We start from the raw sequence: 22,175 nt of genomic DNA, 5'->3' as shown, positions 1-22,175 counted from the left end.
GGAGGTCTACCCACACATATAGGGTGAAAATCCTGCTCCCACTGAAGTGAAGGGAAGTTTTTCCGTGGACTTCAACAAAGCCAGGATCTCACCCATAAACTTGCAGGATTAGGGCCCTTTTCACAACAGTGCAGAATGCATTGAAGGAATGATGCATATAAATGAACTTTTATTAAAACCACATTTTAATCACCTTTATCTCTGCAGAAACTTTTCCAGATATCTCCCTTCTACACCCCCTACCCACAAAAAAATTAGCAGAGAGTAACAGTGGGAGAAGATCATACACTATCACCAGCACTGAAAGCAGGTATTTACAGCAGTGAGGAGACCAAAGCTGGCTATATTTCGCAGTCATTATTATTATTATTGTGTTCCCTGATCTTGCACAGGCCACAAAACTAAGATGAAGATGTTTTGCACAGACAGGTGCAGTCAGTGCTGTGATTAATCAAGCCATAATTAGGGACCTGTCAGCAGGAGCTAAATATATGTTCTGGGACTTCAACATTGCTAGAAAATTTGTAGATGGAAAACTTGCTAGGCAGGAAATTCATAAAAATACAGAATCTTGGGAGGATGATGAGAAGAAATTATTTCCTCAGATTGTGATGATGGCAAGAGTTTCACTATTGCTCTGCATCTCTAAATATTTTGTCTTTATGCTCATTTTTGCACCTTTAATGTCATTTGACTATGTGGTTGTAATAGGTCAGTCCCACCCTCCAATCAGTAAAATAGACACAATTTCAGCATCAACAGCAGATTTATTGTTTTCCTTTTGTAGGCCATGTTGGTTCCATCCCATGGAGAGAGGGCCGGCTCCAGGCACCAGAGAAGGAAGCAGGTGCCTGGGGCGGCCAATAGAAAGGGGTGGCACTCGGTGCATTATTGGGGCGGCACGTCCAGGTCTTCAGCGGCAAGTCCTTCATTCCCTCTCTTCCTCTTTGGTGGCAATTTGGTGGCAGCTCAATCGGGTTTTTCTTTTTTTTCTTCGCTGCTTGGGGGCGGCAAAAAAGCTGGAGCCGGCCCTGCATGGAGAAACCCAGAAGAGGTCAAAACACACGCCGTAAATTCAACAGACCTCATTCTCCAAGGCCTTGTGCTCTGCATGGTCATTTACAGATGGGCAGAGTGCAAATAAAATGATGCCACTCTTGTGAGTTAGTGGAGAGCTGAACTTTAGGAGCATTTTATACCCACTGGGCACACTGTAACTGACTGTTCAAGGCAGTGAAGAGACAAGCCCTGTGATTTCATATTGACTGCAGTTCTGATTTCCCTGCCAGTGAAGGGTGGGGAGTCCCTTCCCTGGAGTGGGCAGGGGGCATTAGCTCTCGCAGCTATTGAACTGACAGGTGCCCTCACATAGGCCTGGCAGAAGCTGGACAAATGCATGCATATGGGACCCTGCAGGGAAGACAGTGCAGAAGACAAAAGTGACTAAATCAGACTAAATCACCACTTCAACAAAATGATTATGCAGGTGCCAGAAGAACAGTGTAGATGGACTCAAGATGGAGTCCCTGAAATGAAGTAGTGGAGTTTCAGAGGAGTAAGGAAACAGTGGTGTATGGGAAATCCATGTAAGTTAATGCTACATTGCAAGGGGTGAGGCTTCACAGAGCAGCTCTTCGTTGGAGAGGATGAGGCTGATGCCAATGGTCACAATCACCCTTGCACAGATTTTAAACACATTTGGTTGGGTTTTCTACTCACACATCCCCTCCCCAGACTGTTTCTGAGGAGACGCTCCATCCTGATGTGATTTTGATCCTTGATTTTACATTGCAAGACTCATTTTCTTTTTAAACCATCTCTGACTGATGTTAAAATGTGTACTGCTTGGCATGTGCCCTGACAACATGATTCATGAATCTGGAGGCTGTGAGTGATGTGTAATCAATATTGTGATTATATTCTAGAATGCACTTCTTGTTGTGGGTTTTGCTAGACTATGTACAATAAAAGGCTTCAAAAAATAAAAAAACACTGCTCCATAGAGAAGTCGGAGGGTTACAGATTCATGCCTTGGAATTTCTGTACTTTGATTCTCTGTTTATTGAGGTGAAAAATACAATTATATTATTGAATCAACAGAATTTTATTTTAAAATGAATGCTGGTTAAAAATGTGCGCAGATGGGATTCTGATTGCACTCAGAGTTTTATTAAACATGAGGGGAAGTGGCCTAATGTCATTTTAATTGTAGCTGCTCTTGGTGAGCACTATCAATGATTAATCAATCAACCAAAGGAGAAAGTGTGGAGAGGGGGATAAGGAGGAATCGATGGGCAGGAAAGGATGCGAAGTAAGGCCGACTTTGAATCAATGGTGTTGCTACTCATTCAGTTAGGCTGGTGACTGGGGAGTGCTCTTTGCATGAGCTCACTACCAGTGCAAAGAGATTGCTTCACAACAAAGACATTTCATCACTTTTTATTTATATTGATCTTGCAGCAAAGAGTCCGGGGATTCCCACAAGGCTGGGAAGAAAGATCTTCTCTTCTTTTCTCAGAGACACGACAAATCCTGCATGATGAACTTTGTCCTCTCAAAAGAAAGGAAGGGGCAGAGGATCGGAACTACCCAATCTGCCTGCTGGTAAGGAGTGAGATGGACAGAAGGAAAGTAAGTGTCAGGCTGAGCAAAGGGAAGGAAGGTGGGAGGGGGTCAGTGTTGGGAAAGCTGGGGCACTATTTAGCATGATGAAAGTTGTATTCATTTTTGTTGAATGGAACTAGAACATCAGGAGCATTTTACATGAGATTGCAGCCTGAACCGATGCAAATCCTGGGTAGTCCATTTGATCCCATGCGGAGCTGCAGCTAAATACCTCATCTGAACCCATCTTGAAACTAAGGGCATGTCTACATGTACCATGCTGCAGCAGCACGGTTGTACTGATGCAGCTATGACACCGCAGCGCTTCTGGTGAAGATGCTCTGTGCCGATGGGAGAGAGCTCTCCCCTCAGCCTAATAAAACCACCTCCATCAAGGGCAGAAGCTACGTTGGTGAGAGAAGCTCTCCGGCAGACATAGCTCTGTGCACATGAGCGCTTATGTCAATGTCACTTATGTCGCTCGGGGAGGGCAGGGGGGTATTCACACTCCTGAGCAACATAAGTTATGCCAACATAGGCTGTAGTATAGACACAGCCTTAGACTTGTCTCCGTTGAGAACTGACCTGCCACCCAACCCATCACAGATGCTTCAGAGCTGAGGATTTGCATCTGAATTGCTCCACTTTCCAGGTACACTCTCGCCCTCCCCCAAAAATTAAGATACTGCAGATTTTAGATCCTAGTTCAAGTTCCGGTCTAAACTAGATTTGAATTTAAGGCCTCAAAGGGGAGGATCCCTTCTTCAAGCAAAGCACTAAAAAACTGGTGGAATAGTAGTCAAGACTGGAGTATGGGTATTGAAGGGTATGTGCTGTTTAGGAAAGACAGAAATAAAGGCAAAGGTGGTGGAGTAGCATTGTATATCAATGATGAGGTAGAATGTAAAGAAATAAGAAGCGATGGAATGGATAAGACAGAGTCCGTCTGGGCAAAAATCACATTGGGGAAGAAAACTATTAGAGCCTCCCCTGGCATAGTGCTTGGGGTGTGCTATAGACCACCGGGATCTAATTTGGATATGGATAGAGCCCTTTTTAATGTTTTTAATAAAGTAAATACTAATGGAAACTGCGTGATCATGGGAGACTTTAACTTCCCAGATACAGACTGGAGGACGAGTGCTAGTAATAATAATAGGGCTCAGATTTTCCTAGATGCGATAGCTAATGGATTCCTTCATCAAGTAGTTGCTGAACCGACTAGAGGGGATGCCATTTTAGATTTGGTTTTGGTGAGTAGTGAGGACCTCATTAAAGAAGTGGTTGTAGGGGATAATCTTGGTTCAAGTGATCATGAGCTAATTCAGTTCAAACTGAATGGAAGGATTAACAAAAATAAATCTGCAACTAGGGTTTTTGATTTCAAAAGGGCTGACTTTCAAAAATTAAGGAAATTAGTTAGGGAAGTGGATTGGACTGAAGAACTTATGGATCTAAATGTAGAGGAGGCCTGGGATTACTTTAAATCAAAGCTGCAGAAGCTATTGGAAGCCTGCATCCCAAGAAAGGGGAAAAAATTCATAGGCAGGAGTTGTAGACCAAACTGGATGAGCAAGCATCTCAGAGAGGTGATTAAGAAAAAGCAGAAAGCATACAGGGAGTGGAAGATGGGAGGGATCAGCAAGAAAAGCTACCTTATTGAGGTCAGAACATGTAGGGATAAAGTGAGACAGGCTAAAAGTCAAGTAGAGTTGGACCTTGCAAAGGGAATTAAAACTAATAGTAAAAGGTTCTATAGCCATATAAATAAGAAGAAAACAAAGAAAGAAGAAGTGGGACCGCTGAACACTGAGGATGGAGTGGAGGTTAAGGATAATCTAGGCATGGCCCAATATCTAAACAAATACTTTGCCTCAGTCTTTAATAAGGCTAAAGAGGATCTTAGGGATAACAGTAGCATGACAAATGGGAATGAGGATATGGAGGTCGATATTACCATATCTGAGGTAGAAGCGAAACTCAAACAGCTTAATGGGACTAAACCGGGGGGCCCAGATAATCTTCATCCAAGAATATTAAAGGAATTGGCATCCGAAATTGCAAACCCATTAGCAAGAATTTTTAATGAATCTGTAAACTCAGGAGTTGTACCGTATGATAGGAACTATGTTATCAATTCTCCAATTTTTAAGAAAGGGGAAAAAAGTGATCTGGGTAACTTACAGGCCTGTTAGTTTGACATCTGTAATATGCAACGTCTTGGAAAAATTTTTGAAGGAGAAAGTAGTTAAGGACATTGGAGTCAATGATAAATGGGACAAAATACAACATGGTTGAACAAAAGGTAGATTGTGCCAAACCAACCTGATCTCCTTCTTTGAGAAAGTAACAGATTTTTTAGACAAAGGAAACGCAGTGGATCTAATTTACCTAGATTTCAGTAAGGCGTTTGATACTGTGCCACATGGGGAATTATTAGTTAAATTGGAAAAGATGGGGATCAATATGAACATTGAAAGTTGGATACGGAATTGGTTAAAAGGGGAGACTACAACGGGTCCTACTGAAAGGTGAAGTGGCAGGCTGGAGGGAGGTTACCAGTGGAGTTCCTCAAGGATCAGTTTTGGGACCAATCTTATTTAATCTTTTTATTACTGACCTTGGCACAAAAAGTGGGAGCGTGCTAATAAAGTTTGCGGATGATACAAAGCTGGGAGGTATTGCCAATTTAGAGAAGGACTGAGATATCATACAGGAGGATCTGGATGACCTTGTAAACTGGAGTAATAGTAATAGGATGAAATTTAATAGTGAGAAGTGTAAGGTTATGCATTTAGGGATTAATAACAAGAATTTTAGTTATAAGCTGGGGATGCATCAATTAGAAGTAATGGAGGAGGAGAAGGACCTTGGAGTATTGGCTGATCATAGGATGACTGAGCCACCAATGTGGTGTGGCCGTGAGAAAAGCTAATGCGGTCTTGGGATGCATCAGGCAAGGTATTTCCAGTAGGGATAAGGAGGTTTTAGTACCGTTATACAAGGCACTGGTGAGACCTCACCTGGAATACTGTGTGCAGTTCTGGTCTCCCATGTTTAAGAAGGATGAATTCAAACTGGAACAGGTACAGAGAAGGGCTACTAAGATGATCCGAGGAATGGAAAACCTGTTTTATGAAAGGACACTCAAGGAGCTTGGCTTGTTTAGCCTAACTAAAAGAAGGTTGAGGGGAGATATGATTGCTCTCTATAAATATATCAGAGGGATAAATACTGGAGAGGGAGAGGAATTATTTAAGCTCAGTACCAATGTGGACACAAGAACAAATGGATATAAACTGGCCACCAGGAAGTTTAGACTTGAAATTGGACGAAGGTTTCTAACCATCAGAGGAGTGAAGTTTTGGAATAGCCTTCCAAGGGAAGCAGTGGGGGCAAAAAATCTATCTGGCTTTAAAATTAAACTCGATAAGTTTATGGAGGAGATGGTATGATGGGATAACATGATTTTGGTAATTAATTGATCTTTAAATATTCATGGTAAATAGGCCTAATGGCCTGTGATGGGATGTTAGATGGGGTGGGATCTGAGTTACCGAGGAAAGAATTTTCTGTAGTATCTGGCTGGTGAATCTTGCCCATAAGCTCAGGGTTTAGCTGATCACCATATTTGGGGTCGGGAAGGAATTTTCCTCCAGGGCAGATTGGAAGAGGCCCTGGAGGTTTTTCGCCTTCTCTGTAGCATGGGGCACTGGTCACTTGCTGGAGGATTCTCTGCTCCTTGAAGTCTTTAAACCACAATTTGAGGACTTCAATAGCTCAGACATAGGTGAAGTTTTTCGCAGGAGTGGGTCGGTGAGATTCTGTGGCCTGCGTTGTGCAGGAGGTCAGACTAGATGATCATAATGGTCCCTTCTGACCTTAGTATCTATGAATCTATGGTGAGCTAGAAAAAAATGAATTTTCTTCTAAACAGTGGTGCTTTTTCAAGGAATCTATAACACTGGGACAAAGAGGAGGGTGCAGAAACTGCAGAAAGGCCAGTGATAATGATTATTCCACTTTCAAAACAGTTAGACAGATGAGCCATTGAACAGTCTAATCTGATGGTGGTTTCCTGCCACAAGCTTTGCAGCTTGTTATTCTGAAATTCACTGATATATCACTAATAACAGCCACAGTGTTGATTTGTAAGGGAAGCAATCCTGACATAATTCTTTTCAGCAACATCTAACTTCTTCCACTTAGTGAAGCTTAGGAGGAAAAACAAAAAAGATGAGCCACATAACCCATGCTTCCCACATGACAGCTTGTTGAATGTCGCAAAATATAATATAGCAAGCCAAAGCTTGCTTTATTTGGAATCTGGTTTATGGTCAAGTAAACAAAAAGCTTGGAATTTCTGTATATCAATTTAATTGAATTTATTTGTAAGATATTGCAGTATTTTATTCAGTATTCTTGGCCTTGTGCCATGCTACCCTAAGGAAATTGAAAAGATGCCATCTAGTTTTTTGAAATAATACATAAGATATTTAAGGGAGCTCACTTCACAGAGGTGGAGGTTTTTATTTTTCAAAAAATCATTTCTAGTCTTCAGATAATAATTGTATAGGGTTAGAAGGGCTTGAGATATAATTTATGATGCTGTGAGTTTCTCCTACTTCCAAAGAGTGCAACTTTTTAAAGAGAAGGCTCAGCAGAGTCCTCCAAAGAGCTGCAGTATCTAAGAACCCAGTTCAGGAAATAACAACATGCTTAGCTTTAAACACGTATTTAAATCTCACTGAGGTCAGTGGGACTAATGGATGCACTTAACTGGAGTCCTGAGTATAGATCTTGCCCTGAATGAGGGCCTTAGCTTTGTCACTCATAATGTTGCATCAGCTTAACGCGCTACACACAACACCTGTCTAATGAGCCAAAACACTGAGCTGCATTGCAGGAACAGTCCTGAATTCAAATTAACTTTAATTTGCATTATGAAAGGTAAAAATTTCTATGGTAACCTAATGTCTTGACACTGTACCAAATTGATAGGAGTGTGAATGGCAGTACCACCATCAGGGAAGAAATTGAAAACCAGGTACTAAAGCAGCCAGCTGCCTTCTCTGCACAGGTGGGCATCTTACTTTATTCCCACATTCTCTTGTACATGAGACAGGGTGAGGAAGGATTCTGGTCCCAATCAAGTCAAATGGTGACAGCACAACCCAGAGTGGACATTTAACGGTGATGAATATGTCCCAAACATGTGTCCCCAGCCCCCTGTTAAAGAGATGTCATTGAAAACAAGGCTGAAAATTAGAAAAATTAATTAGAAAAGTGTAATCACATATTTTACCGCAGCTGTGTTATTTAGGCTGTAACATAGTCCCTGTTAAATGACAAGGAAACGTGAAGGATTTACAGATACAGGCACTCATCTTATGGAGTAGTGGCTCTCAGACTGTGGGTGATGACGGACTTCTGAGAGCGCTGATGGTTCACAGATATGCTTCTGTCATTATGATGCAGGGTCTGCCAAGCAAGGTCACTTTCTCACCAGGACTCTTAGGGTTTCCAAAGGCTTTTTGGACCTTGTAGCTATTGAAACAGAAACCCAAAAATCGCTATTCCCCCCATGGCATGGCTTTGTTGGGTGTTTAAGGTTGGAGTTCTGCTGTGAGCAAATTTACAGGTGACAGCTCTGACAGAGAGGTATCAAACACACAGCAGGACAGAAATCAAGCTGCAAAGTAACCTGGAGAGATTAGGGCAGTGGGAGTTGTGGTGGGCCATAATGGAAGATTCCAGAGTAAGGGCAAGTCCTGTACCACAGGGAGAAGAAATTAACAGCAGTGACACAAAATTAATGCCCCTCTTTCTGCCTTTTAAGTGAGCTTATTTTCATCTTTTTTCATAATATTTATTTCCTTTGTATTCACGTGCTTTGGCTTTTTTATGCAGCTAGGCACTAGGATCTCTGGAAGAAAGGTGTGGAACTGGGAGGCTCTGAACTTCTTGGCTAAGAAGTGGCTGACACTAGGAAAAGCAACTTGCACTAGTAATTTGAGTGCCCTTTTTAAAAAAAATAGTCTAAAAAAAAAAAAGCATCCTTTCTCTGCTATGGCTCATTGCATTCCCAGCTATAAACAAAAGCAGTATCTTGTGTCCCTCTCTTGGGAAGTTTGAGTGCTATTTCCATTAATTCAGCAAAGTGAAGTCCTGGCAGACTGGTGGTTGGCCACAGTAGCAGAAAGAGAATGAGGGTTTTGAAAGCATGGCTGACAACACGATAGTGAGGTCTTTGTATTCCCTTGTGATCTCGATCAGTGACTTTCAAAGCAAACTTGCTCCATGTACAAGATTTGTCATCTAATTGCTACCACTGCATGCTCAAACTCATAGCAGATAATCAAGATCCACCCCCACACTCCCTTCCCCAAGATCTGGGCAAACTGGTTCAGGCCAAATAAGAACTGGCACAAAATATCAGGTCAGTTATCACTCAACACTGCTCATTGGCCTCTGTCCAATGAAATGGTAATCTCATTTGCTCAGCAATTCACTTCACATTAAAATCCACCATCACAGCTGTAATGGTTATTGAGAGTCTCTGCAGAATGGCCAAGGCCTAAAGTGGAAAGGAGAGACTCATCTCTGTTGTGGTGTCGCTGCAAGTCAGTGGAGGCAGGGGAGAGAAGCGGACACTTGCCTGGATGCTTGTCCTGTTCTGAGGATAGAGGACTTCAGTTTCCAATGCTCCTGCCTGAGCACCACTCACGAGCCCTACATTTAGTACTGCGTGTTCTAGGAATCCAACCTGCCTATTTGAAAATGCCCAGGCCTCGCCACCTGCTTCAGTGCTGGGCGCATGCCTCTTTACTCCACAGTGATTAAATACAAACAACAAAAAACAGAACCAAAGTCCCGCTCCACGGAGGGAGGAGTTACGGACTCTGGTCCGTCCTGGGCTGAGTATCAATCTGAAAAGTAGTGCAAGTGGCGTGTTAGTCCTTCAGCTATGGTGCATGTGGGATGAAGAAGCAGGAGGGGGACTATGTATCAATGATATTCTCCTTGCCAAAGCCATGTGTGCTAACTTTGGAGCTTCTCCAGTGCTCCTTGAAATCAAAGGTAGCCTTTCTATGGACTGACTTCAATGGCCGCTGGACCAGGCCCTAAAGGTTCAGATGATGTCTGGTGTTTGTGGGATCTAAGTAAACCTGACTTGGCCTTTTGCCCCTCTCTCCTTTTGCTAGTAAGTGCTGTGATTTAATTGGCTATCCATGGCTCAGAGGAGAACCTTCTGCCAGGTGCACCTCCATAGACAGTGGATACCAGGGTGAAATGATATTAGTAAAGGAAAAAAGGAGAAACCCCACACAAAAGACTTTCTGCAACAGCATCATTTTATGAAAGTAGCTCATCAGCACCAAAGGATTCGTTTTAGCCACCTCTGTGGGGGAGAAATTGCATTTTCCCCCCATATAAATATATATGGGAAGAGACACCATTTCAAGAGAGTCTGCATCAACAGAGCAGGAGTGTAATGGCGGGGAAGGAAATGGACTTAAAAGGAAGGTTAAAAAAAAACAACCAAGGCTCCTGCCAATCTGACCTGGGGAAAAATTCCTTCTTGATCCCCAATCTGATCATCAGTTATGCCTTGAGCATGTGGGCAAGAGACACAGGCCAGACATCTAACACAAAGGATTCTCTGTACCCCTCAGCCCCCACCCACCACCCGCTTTAACGTCTCTAGCTGTGGCTAATCTCTGATGCTTCAAAGGACAGCAAATCAGTATCCCCCCCACCCTATCCTAAAATACAATTATGTATCAGGGTGAAAAATATTCCTTCCTGACCCCAGCAGGTGACCAGCTGAAGCCTGAAGCATGAGATTTAGTTATAGTCATCTTCTTAATGCAGAGTTGCAAGTGTTATGAGCATGTGGAGGGCAAAGGCAGCAATCCGGTTCTCTCCATGGCCCATGAAGGAAGGACATGAACAGGGGCGTTCACAGACTCCCAGGCCAGAAGGAATCACTAGAACCATCCAGCCCAACAGACTGCAGAATTTCTCCCAGAAGTTGAATTCAAATATATCTTTTAGAAAGATATCGAATCTTGTCTTAAAGATGCCAAGCGATGGTAAGTCCATCACCATCCTGGTAAGCTATTTGAATGTTTATTTACCTGCCCTGATGGGAAACCGCATCTTATTTCAAAGCTGAATTTATCCAACTTCAAGTTCCAGCTATTGGATCTTGTTATACCTTTGTCTGCAAAGTTGAAAAGCCCACCCCCTCCCACCGCACTGCTCAGATCTCCATTGTATGTGTAAGCCCCTAAACCCAGTGATCAAGTTACGCCTCAACCGTCTCTTCAATACTTTGAATATGTTTAGCTCCTTGAGCCTCACATTGTAAGGCTTGTTGTCCAAACTTTGGATCATTTTTGCAGCCCTCCTTTGAATTCTCTCCGGTATTTCCATATCCTTCCTGAAGAGTGGACCCCAGAACTGGACACAGTATTCTAGTCATGATCTTACCAATACTGTGGACAGAGGCAAGATCATTTCTCTATTTCTACTTGATAGTCCCCTTTTTATACACCCAAGGATCACATTAGCCCTTTTTGCCACAGCATTGCATTGAGAGCTCATGTTGCAGAGATTATCTCTGGTGACTCCCAAGAACTTCTGAGTCACTGCTTTCCAAGACAGTCTCCTATCCAGTAGGTATAACCTGCCTTCTTGAGAATGGCCACACTGGGTCGGACCAATGGCCCATCTAGCCCTGTATTCTGTCTTCTGACAATAGACAACGCAGGCTGCTTCAAATGGAATGAACAATCATCAAGTGATCCATCCCATGCCATTCAGTCCCAGCTTATGGCAGTCAGAGGCTGAGGGACACCCAGAGCATGGGGTATTGTCTCTGACCATCTTGGCTAATAGCCATTGATGGGCCTATCCCCCAGGAACTTAACATTCTTTTTTAAATCCAGTAATAGTTTTTTTGCCTTCACTACATTCCCCGACAATGAGTTCCATGGGTTGACTGTGTGTTGTGTGAAGCAGTCGTTCCTTTTGTTTGTTTTAAACCTGCTGCCTATTGATTTCACTGGGTGACCCCCTGGTTCTTGTGTTATGTGACGGGGTCAACAACACTTCCTCATTCACTTTCTCCACACCCGTCATCGTTTTATAGACATTTATCACGTTCCCCCCGCCCTCCGCACTTAGTCCTCTCTTTTCCACGCTGAACAGTCCCAGATTTTTTATTGACTTCTCTGGCGGAAACTGTCCCGTACCCTTAATCGTGTTTGTTTTCCCTTCTCCATACCCTTTTAATTCCTCATCTATCTTTTTTGAGATGAGGTGAGCAGAACTGCACGTAGTATTCAAGGCCTGGGCAGACCATGGATTTATATAGTGGCATGATATTTACTGTCTTGTTATCTATGCCGTTCCTAATGGTTCCTAACATTCTGTTAGCTTTTTGACAGCCTGTCATATATATAAAGGGAAGGGTCACCACCTTTCTGTATACAGTGCTATAAAATCCCTCCTGGCCAGAGGCAAAACCCTTTCACCTGTAAAGGGTTAAGAAGCTAAGGTAACCTCGCTGGCACCTTACTCAAAATGACCAATGAGAGGACAAAATACTTTCAAATCTGGAGCAGGGGGAACAAAGGGTCTCTCTGTCTGTGTGATGCTTTTGCTGAGAACAGATCAGGAATGCAGCCTCACAACCCCTGTTAGTTAGTAAGTAATCTAGCTAGAAATGCGTTAGATTTCCTTTTGTTTAATGCCTGGTAAAATAAGCTGTGCTGAATGGAATGTATATTCCTGCTTTTATGTCTTTTTGTAACTTAAGGTTTTGCCTAGAGGGATTCTCTATGTTTTGAATCTGATTACCCTGTAAGGTATTTACCATCCTGATTTTACAGAGGTGATTCTTTTACCTTTTCTTTAATTAAAATTCTTCTTTTAAAAACCTGATTGCTTTTTCATTGTTCTTAAGATCCAAGGGGTAGGGTCTGTGTTCACCTGTACCAGTTGGTGAGGATTCTGATCAAGCCTTCCCCAGGAAAGGGGGTGTAGGGCTTGGGGGAAGATGTCTCCAAGTGGGCTCTTTCCCTGGTCTTTGTGTAAGACACTTGGTGGTGGCAGCATACAGTTCAAGAACAAGGCAAAGTTTGGACCTTGGAAAAGTTTTTAACTTAAGCTGGTAAGAATAAGCTTAGGGGGTCTTTCATGCAGGTCCCCACATCTGTACCCTAGAGTTGAAAGTGGGGAAGAAACCTTGACACAACCGCTGCACATTGAGCAGATGGTTTCAGAGAACTATCCACAATGACTGTTTCTTGAGTGCTAATAGCTACTTTAGACCCCAGCATTTTATTTATGAGAGAGAGAGAGAGAGAGAGAGATTAGAAAAAACAATGTGCATTACTTTGCAAAACTGAATTTCATTTGCCATTTTGCTTCTAGGTCACTCAGTTTTGTGAATTCTTTTGTAGCTCTTTGCAGTCTGCTTTGGACTTAAATATCTTGAGTAATTTTGTATCATCTGCAAACTTTTCCACCTCCCCATTTATCCTTTTTTCCAGCTCATTTTTGAATATGTTGAACAGCACTGGTCCCAGTACAGACCCCTGGGGGACAACACTATTTACCTCTCTCCATTTTGAAAACTGACCATTTATTCCTACCCTTTGTTTCCTATCTTTTAATCATTTACGGATCCATGAGAGGATCTTCCCTCTTATCCCATGATTGCTTAGTTTGCTTAAGAGCCTTTGGTGAGGGACCTTGTCAAAGGCCTTCTAAAAATCTCAGTACACTATATCCACTGGATTCCTCCTTGTCCACATGTTTGTTGACCCCCTCAAAGAATTGCAGTAGATTGGCGAGGCATGATTTCCCTTTACAAAAGCAGTGCTGATTCTTCTTCAACAAATCATGTTCATCTACGTGTCTGATAATTCTGTTCTTTACGATAGTTTCCACCAATTTGCCTGGTACTGAAGTTAGGCTTACTGGCCTATATTTGCCAGGATCGTCTCCGGAGCCTTTTTTAAAAATTGGTGCCACAATCTGCCAGGCATCTAGTATAGAAGCTAATTTAAGTGATTGGTTACATACCAGTTAACAGTTCTCCAATTTCATATTTCAGTTCCCTCAGAACTCTTGGGTGAATACCATCTGGTCCTGGTGACTTATTACTGTTTAGTTTATCAATTTGCTCCAAAATCTCCTCTATTGACACCTCAATCTGGGACAGTTCCTCAGATTTCTCACCTAAAAAGAATGGCTCAGGTGTGGGAATCTCCCTCACATCCTTTGCAGTGGCTATCAATGATCCTTTCTATTTTCCTCAGTAGGGCTAAACTTTCAGTTTTTAAAGCATGCGTTTTGCCTCTAACCACTTTTTACTTCGCTGTTTAGCCAGGGTGGCTTTTTTTTTTGGTCCTCTTACTAATTTTTTTATTTGAGGCATATATTTAATTTGAGCCTTTATTATGGTGTTTTTTTAAAGTTTCCATGCAGCTTGCAGGCATTTCACTCTTGTGACTGTTCTTTTTAATTTCCATTTAACTAGCAACCTCATTTTTGTGTAGTTCTCCTTCATGAAGTTAAATGCTTCTTTGGTATTTCCCCCTCCACAAGGATGTTAAATTTAGTTATATTCAGCAATTCACTTTTTGCACCTCTCGGACCAGATCCTGTGTTCCATTTAGGACTGAATCAAGAATTGCCTCTTCCCATGTGGGTTACAGGACTAGCTTCTTCAAGAAGCACTCATTAAATGGTGTCTAGAAACTTTGTATCTGCGTCCCATCCAGAAGTGATGTGTACCCAGTGAATATGGGGATAGCTCAATAACGGGGGATTTAACTTTCTAGTTTTATATCCTCTCTAATATCCCTGAGCACTTCACAATCACCAGCTTGGTCAGGTGATCAGTAGTATATTCCTACTGCTATACTCATATTATTCAAGCATAGAATTTCTATCCATAGAGATTCTAAGGTACAGTTTGATTCATTTAAGATTTCTACTCTATGCTTTCTTTCACATATAGTGCCACTCCCCCACCAGCACAATATATTCTGTCATTCCTCTATATTTTGTACCCTGGTATTACAGTGTCCTATTGATTGTTATCATTCCATCAAGTTTCTGTGATGCCTATTTTAATCAATGTCCTCATTTAATACCAAGCACTCAAGTTCACTCACCTTAGTATTTAGACTTCTAGCATTCGCATACAAGGTACTTATAAAATCTGTCAAAAAGCATTTCAGAAAATGCCACCATGGATGCCTGGACTTTAATCTCTTAGGTTCCTAGCAACCTAAATTTGCCCTCCAGGACCCCTATCTTTGCTTATGTCATAGGTACCTACATGTACCAAAACCACCGGTTCCTCCCTAGCACTGCACGTGAGTCTGCCTAGGTGTCTGAAGAGATCCACAAACTTCGTAATCAGCAGGCTTTCACCCTGCTGTTCTCCTAATCATCTATATGTCTAATGATCAAATCCCCCATTACTATTACCTGTCTCTACCCAATAACTGGGATTCCCTCCCTTGGAGAAGTATCCTCAGTGTGAGAGGATACCATGACATCCTCTGGAAGGAGGGTCCCAATTATGGGATTGTTTCCCTCCGCTCCAGTTTGATGTTCTTCTTCCTCAAGACTTTCTTCCTTCCTAATAGCACAGAGGCTGTCAGACCAGGGGTGGGACCTCTCTACTGTATCCCAGAAAGTCCCATCTATGTTCCCAGATGTATTTCCTGGCAGGTGGCAGTATTAAAATGTATTTTGTTGGATTGTAACCATATAAATAGGTGATTTAGATCACTCTAACGGTAACCTGTCCTCCTCATTATTTACTACCCCACCAATCTTTGTGTCATCTGCAAACTTTAAGAGCAAAGATTTTTACATCATCAGCTAGATTGTCGATAAAAATATTAGATAATGTTGGCCCAATAACTGATCTCTGGGGAACCCCACTAGAAACAGCCTCAGTCATTGATATCATCCTATCAACAATTACATTTTGTGATCTGTCTATAAACCATTTTAACCCATCTTGTAGGTGTGCTGTTAATGCCATCTAATGTATGTTTTTAATCAACGTGTCATGATGTACTAAGTCAAATGCCTTAGAGAAATCCAAGTATACAATATCAGCACAGTTACCTTATTAACAAGACCGGTAATCCTTTCAGAAAAAGGCAATGGGTTGGTTTGATGAGACCTACCTTCCAGGAAACCATGCTGATTGGCATTAATTATATGTTTAGCTTCTAATTCTTTCTTTGAGTCTTGAAGAAATTATTTTACCTGGGATCGATGTCAGGCTAGCCAGTTTACAGTTCCCTGGGTCATTCTTTTTAAACATTGGCGCTTCACTGCCAGTCCTCCAATCCATTGGATCTTCCCAGTTTTCAAATATCTGTTAAAGATCAACTTGAGTGGCTCAGAGCACTCTTCGGCTAGTTCATTTAAGACTTCTGGGTGCAAGTTATCTGGGCTTGTTGATTTGAAAATGTTTAATTTTAGTGGATTCCGTTTCACATCCTCTTTTGCTACAGATGGTAAACTTTCGGTTCTATCCGCAGCATCATATGGGATGGACACATCCTCCTCCTTTGTTCCAAATACAGAACAGAAATCTCTTTTGAACACTTCAGCCTTTTCTACATCACTATTTACAATTTTGCCATCTGCGTCTAGCAGAGGACCTATGCCTAACCGAAGGGTTTTGTTTGTTCCTAATATGTTTCCTTATTGTCTTTAACCTTATAGGTCATTGATATTTGATTGATTCCTTTAGCTTCCCTTATCACTTACATTTTTAATTTGTAACTTATAGTCACTGATATTTACTTCTTCATTTGTCCATCCTTTATATATTGATTTCTTATGTTTATATTGCTACCACTGTAGAAGTAATCATAATAATCAGAAAATCATTTGCTAGTGTTTTGTTCTAAATATCTATATGGTAGGGCTTCCATCACTTCTCTTTGGAAATGGACCAGTGACAAATCTTTTGTAAATTAGAAAACCTATTAGGCTTTTGGGTGGGCTTTTATCACAGGAGATGCTAAATAAAACAGATTCTTTGGTACAAAAGACAACTTCTTATACCTCTGTCCCTAAAATTAGAGTCTAGTAAAGCTATATTTAGGCATCCAATGAAAAGTTATGATTTTCAGAAGTGCTGAATACCCGTAGATCTCACTGAGTGAAAACTGGGACCCATATTCAAGTGCCTAAATATAGGTTTTTGTGCCTAATTTTAGGCACCAAAGTTTGAAAGCTTTAAAGTTCTGGTCCATGTAAAGTCCTTTTTAAACTGAACACTGCAGTAGCACCTAGACCAAGTAGAGAAGAACAGGATGCCAAAAGAACTTCCTAGAACACCTTTACACATCTCCATATTACAAAGACATACGGTACCTAGCAGTGATTAAACGACTGTATACAAACTACTGTCCAATGAATAATGTTTCCACTTATAGGTCCTTAATAATAATACACTAATATGCATGCAACAATACGATGGAGTGAATACATTAATTAAATGCTAGTCAACATGACTAACACAAATACTAAATTGGGCAGAATTTCAATACAAAATGTTTAATATGTGGTGGTTAATTTGTTCTCTATGTGTTTACATATTTATAGTTAATTAAAATTACTTGCACCAATAAAGAATTCCTCAGAAGTCCACTCCAGTGGAGAGCATAACTGGTGGAGCCCATGTTCTCGTAATTTAAATTGTTCTGGGGATGAGTTTTTAATTTGCCATAAATAGTTTATGCTGCATCCTTTATTCCTGTATTATTCATTTTCCAGTTAAATCCAAGGCCAGTGGTGTCTTCGGGGAACAGATTAAGGACAGACATAAGCAAGGAAATATGTTCTTTACCCCACCATTCAGACTGCTTCTGGAAAGCATGTAAGGAAACTCCTGTACATTGACAGCCTTTGGGAGGGGCTACAGCTGCGTGGGAAAATGGTTTTCCCAGGATAAAAAAAAATCCTAAATGTTTGTGAACCAAAAAAGTTTTAACTTCTGGTCTCTACAGAAACATTCCATTTCAAAATGATTGAAATGGTTCATTTCAATTTGAACCATTTTTTAATTTAATTTTATTTTTTTACCATAAATTACATTTTGAAATGAAAAGTTCTTTCAAACAAACAAAAAATCAGAACTTTTCATTTTGAAAATGTTGACATGGGATGTTCTTGACAACTTGGAACTTTTTTTAAAAAAAATGGAAAATTCGTTGAAACCAAGCCCTACCCACAAAAAGTTTCAATTTAAACAAATCAGCATTTTTCAATGACAAAATGCTTAACTGAAAAATTGCCAAATAGGCACATTCCCTGAATTAAGCAACATTTTTAATCCATGGCTCTTTTACTCCTAACATATTTTAAATCTCTCAATTTTTGGACAGTCTACAAGAGAACATGCACATAGTACTTCCTGGTGAATATCCACCTTGCTGAGAAATAGATACAGTATCTACATTAGACAGTCTAATGTTAACTTCTATTTTTAATCTGAAGAAGTATCTTGACAAAAGCACATTGCATGCCATGATCCAAGCCCAGTACAGTCAATGGGAGGTTTTCCATTGATTTCAAAGGGCTTTAGATCAGCACCTGAAATATAAAGGCGGAAAAACTAATGTGGAACCCCAAGTGGTTTGGTTTCAAATAAGCCAAGTATAGTTTGGCTCCTTTAAACATGAAGCTCTTTCAAATTTACTGATCCTTTTCCCTGCTTCCTTCTCCATCCTCTCCAGATCCTTCCCTTTCCCCCAGTCTGACAAGAGACAGTTCTCCAGATGACCAGTGGGCTCGTCTCTTCATCATGTTCCTCTCTCAATAAACTCACCTACCTTTGGCAAGATCCCATTGAGTCCATCATGGAGTATGTCAGCAAGTCTGTCACAGCTGAGCCAGTTTAGAGGCATCCTAGCAAATTAATTAATAATATATTTTTTAAAAAAACCCAACAGAATTCCGTTCCCATTATTCTGAAATTTCTCCTGGTCAACCAGATGCGCAAGCCTATTGTGTGATCTTCCACAAAGGAACTGACAAGAACAGAGTCCCCAATTATTAACCTTTCCACATGTTTCCATAGTTTATTGTGACAAGACAATGCAATAAACTTGAAGGTAATCAAAAAGCAATTTTGTAGTAGTAAGCTTAAGATGACAAACCTTTTCTTTTGTAAATAAATCACCATTATTCCTTCATGGTTCCCACTTGACAGGTGTGTTTCCTTAGTAACAGAGTGCTTAACAGGGGCTGTGTGTGAACATTATCCCTTTAGCCATAAAGAGGAGACAATGGGACGAAAAGTGGTCCCTCTCCCTTCATTGGACTGTGATTTAAAATATTTATCAATAAGATAATCTTAGAAGACAAGGAGTGATTTTTTGCAGCACACGTGCGCTAGTCTCCAGCATTCCATTTGTGCATTTAGTGGCGCTGATGGACTCTAAGGGGTCTCAGACTCCATACCTACACTAAATTTAACACTCTCTGATGTTTGTTCAATAGCTCAGCTAATGGTAAGGTCAGCTGTCTTATAAATTATTGAGCAGATTAACAGTGTTAGGGCTACAGTATAAATAAAGGATGTGCACTAGACAAAGACATACAGTGTGTCTGGCTCAAAGACAAAAGAATGAACAGACAGAAGGAAAGGTTAATTCACGGTGGATACATGTGGGGTGCTTCTGCTCTATTTTATTCTGTAATTCAGGGACTACGGCAGCTTTGCTACTGTGTTTGGCTCTGGCTACCTAGGACCCAATGCTGCACAGCGCTGTGCGCTCTCAACTTGCATTTAGGATCAGTCCGAGACACACGTGAACGCAAGCCCCTCTTGTTATCTACGCTCAGTGGTCTGCTGGTTCTATTCCATCACACATCAACATGTTAACTGCACCCCTTCACTGTACTGCCCATCTATGCAATTATTCCTTTATCATGTATTCTTTTGACGGGGACACAACTTTTCCAACAGCAGCATAAAATGGTGCAGGGCAGATTGATTTTTAAAGGTCTAGTCTTTCAACTGATCTTCTAATATTCTCCTTCTCTTCAGCTGCTGCATTTCAAATCCTTATCGGATATCTGTATAAGCAGGACATCGGCATAGGAGTGCCATGCGGAGCCAGCACATCAATGACTTGTTTAGATCAGATATTGGGGAAGCCAGCTTTTCTCTATTCTGATGTTGATATACCAGTATGTGACTTTAGTGCTCATGAAAGGTATCAAATTGACGTCCCTACAGAGTCCTCTATTTATTCACAGAACATATACAACACGGGCAGGAGTAGGGCTGGCTTCGCTACTATGTCACTAGCATGCCTCCACCCTCAACTGATCAGACCAGTGGGAGAGGGCAGTTTGACTTCAGTGGTCCATCCAGTCCTCAGCCTCTCTACTGAGGCTGCTAGAAAATGGGCCACTTGAGGGATTTTCTGCAATGTGCTCTTACCTGCTGGGAACTGGGCTGAGTTTGGCCAGCTCATGTCACACAGGATACCAAAGAGCCATCAGCTAGCAAAAACCTTCAGTCACTACCAACCTGGGGTGGTTTCAACTAACGACCTACACTGAAATCCTGGCTCCACTGAAGTCAATAGGAGTTTTGCCATTAACTTCAATGGGGCCAGAATTTCACCTCTAAATTTGAAAAGCTCTTTATCCATATTGCCCATCCACTCCATCAGTGGCATCAAGTTTAGCCAGAACCACATGGAGGCGTAAACATGCAAATCAACTGGGGGAAAATGGAGTTTTGGAGGTAAAACAATAACATGCACTGATAATGAGACCCATTCCTTTAATCCTGGAAATTAAGCTGGTCTTTCCTTTTAATATTCTGAAAAATATAACTTGCTAAATCTGAATTACAAGCTTAATAACATATTTGCCCAAACATTCTTGGATGAACTATCAGTTTGGAAGAGACACCAGATTAAATTAATCAGAAAACATGTTGCAGAGTAATTTAGAAAATATTAAAATGTCAAACTCTCTCCAAATCCTTCCTGTGACGTGCAGGAGAAGATATTGTTGTTCAACTCAATAATTCCATAGCATGTTTTTCCCCCTTGTCTTCCTCCCCATATTATCTTCTCTTATAATTGTCTTTTGCTACAGGAGAGAAGCAAACGGATCCAGTATTAAACATTTTCTCCTGAAGTGCTGAGTCCTTTGCCTTTACTCTCACCAGGTCTGAAGAGATTTTTCAGGAAGCCATAGATGACTTCTCCCCAAATACAACCTCCATCTTCCCAAACAATGGGCACTCCCCCCAAGGGTTACATTCGGTTCCCCTTCCTCTCTGGTACATGTGAAAGGGGTTGCACAAGATTTAAGGGAGAGTAGACTCTGCCCGTCAATCTTTGGCGTCTAAAATGAGAAAAGTTTGCCTGTGAGGAAATAGCACACAACATTAGAGGGTTAAATTCGACAGATGTATCTGCAAAAAAAATTTACTGTTTGTGCCAGCTTCAAGAGCTGCAGTGCAGATTTGTGCATTCACTTCTGGAAATTTGCATTAGCAATAATCAGATGGAAAAGGGTGAACCTGCAAGAATGACATTTCCCTCTGCATTTAAGAAACCAAGTATACAAGCTATTTCCTTTCATTTTTCTTAAGATTGTGTTCAGTTTGTCATAGCCCTTGATGTCTGCAAACACTGTGAAATTAACAGTTTACCTGCCATTTAGACTGCTTTATTATTAATAACTAGCACATTGATCTGGTTTACAATGTATATTTATTGTTAGAATGGAAAAGGTTATTCCTGTTGCTAAAAAAAATAACTAGGAATCACTCATTCTGGACTATATTCCTGGCTCTGCCCCAGCCTTCCTGTGTTAATGTGAGCAGGTCACCTAGCCTATCTAAGTTTCCTCTCATTTGTAAATCATGAATATTTATACTAAAGTACATCACAGGGCAGTGTGAGAACTAATTCACTAATGTATATAAAAAGTGCTAGAAGAGAAGACTCTTCACACCTGCAAAGTATATTATAAATTCATTTTAAGGCAGCAGAAGGTAACCCGTGTTAGAATTTGACCAGCACACAACTTACAACTAGGGTAGCATACCCAGGACCTTAATTTTAAATACACAGCGTGCTCCACGGAACTTTATTAGGCTGTTGGGTCTCTACTGACTCTGAGAGAAGAGCACCAATATCGAGTCATTACAAACACAGATTCGTGCAGCACCTAAGATTTCATGAGAAATCTTTCATCTACATAGCAATCAGGCCTATTCCTGCTTAGTTTACAAAATCCAATAAGGACACCAATGGCAAAAGTGTGGCTGGAAATTATTTCATTCAACATTCTTTGATGAGGTCTCCCATCCTCCTCCACAAACCCTCCCTAGTCTCCCACAACTACTACCTAGTTCTACTTGTCTCCAGGGTAGTACTCATCCAACAGGAAGAGTTTCCAAGATTTTCATCTCAGTCTTGTTGCTTCATAACAGGCTATCCCTCCAGTGACAAGTATCAACCTTCCAGAATAAGGCTCTT

General features: G+C 41.2%; 1 long non-coding RNA gene across 1 annotated transcript; it reads right to left on the bottom strand.

Moving 5' to 3' along the window:
- Window positions 1–747: 747 nt before the first annotated feature.
- On the bottom strand, window positions 748–16,092 carry LOC125641685 (uncharacterized). Its single transcript, XR_007358117.2, has 2 exons — window positions 15,913–16,092; window positions 748–1,031 (listed from the first exon to the last, which is right to left on the bottom strand). It is a non-coding gene; the product is annotated as an uncharacterized LOC125641685 (long non-coding RNA).
- Between the last annotated feature and the right edge of the window lie 6,083 nt (window positions 16,093–22,175).

The sequence above is a fragment of the Caretta caretta genome, chromosome 8 (genome assembly GCF_965140235.1).
Source record: "Caretta caretta isolate rCarCar2 chromosome 8, rCarCar1.hap1, whole genome shotgun sequence".
Classification (NCBI taxonomy): domain Eukaryota; kingdom Metazoa; phylum Chordata; order Testudines; family Cheloniidae; genus Caretta; species Caretta caretta.
This window is presented reverse-complemented; position numbering and strand designations above follow the sequence as displayed.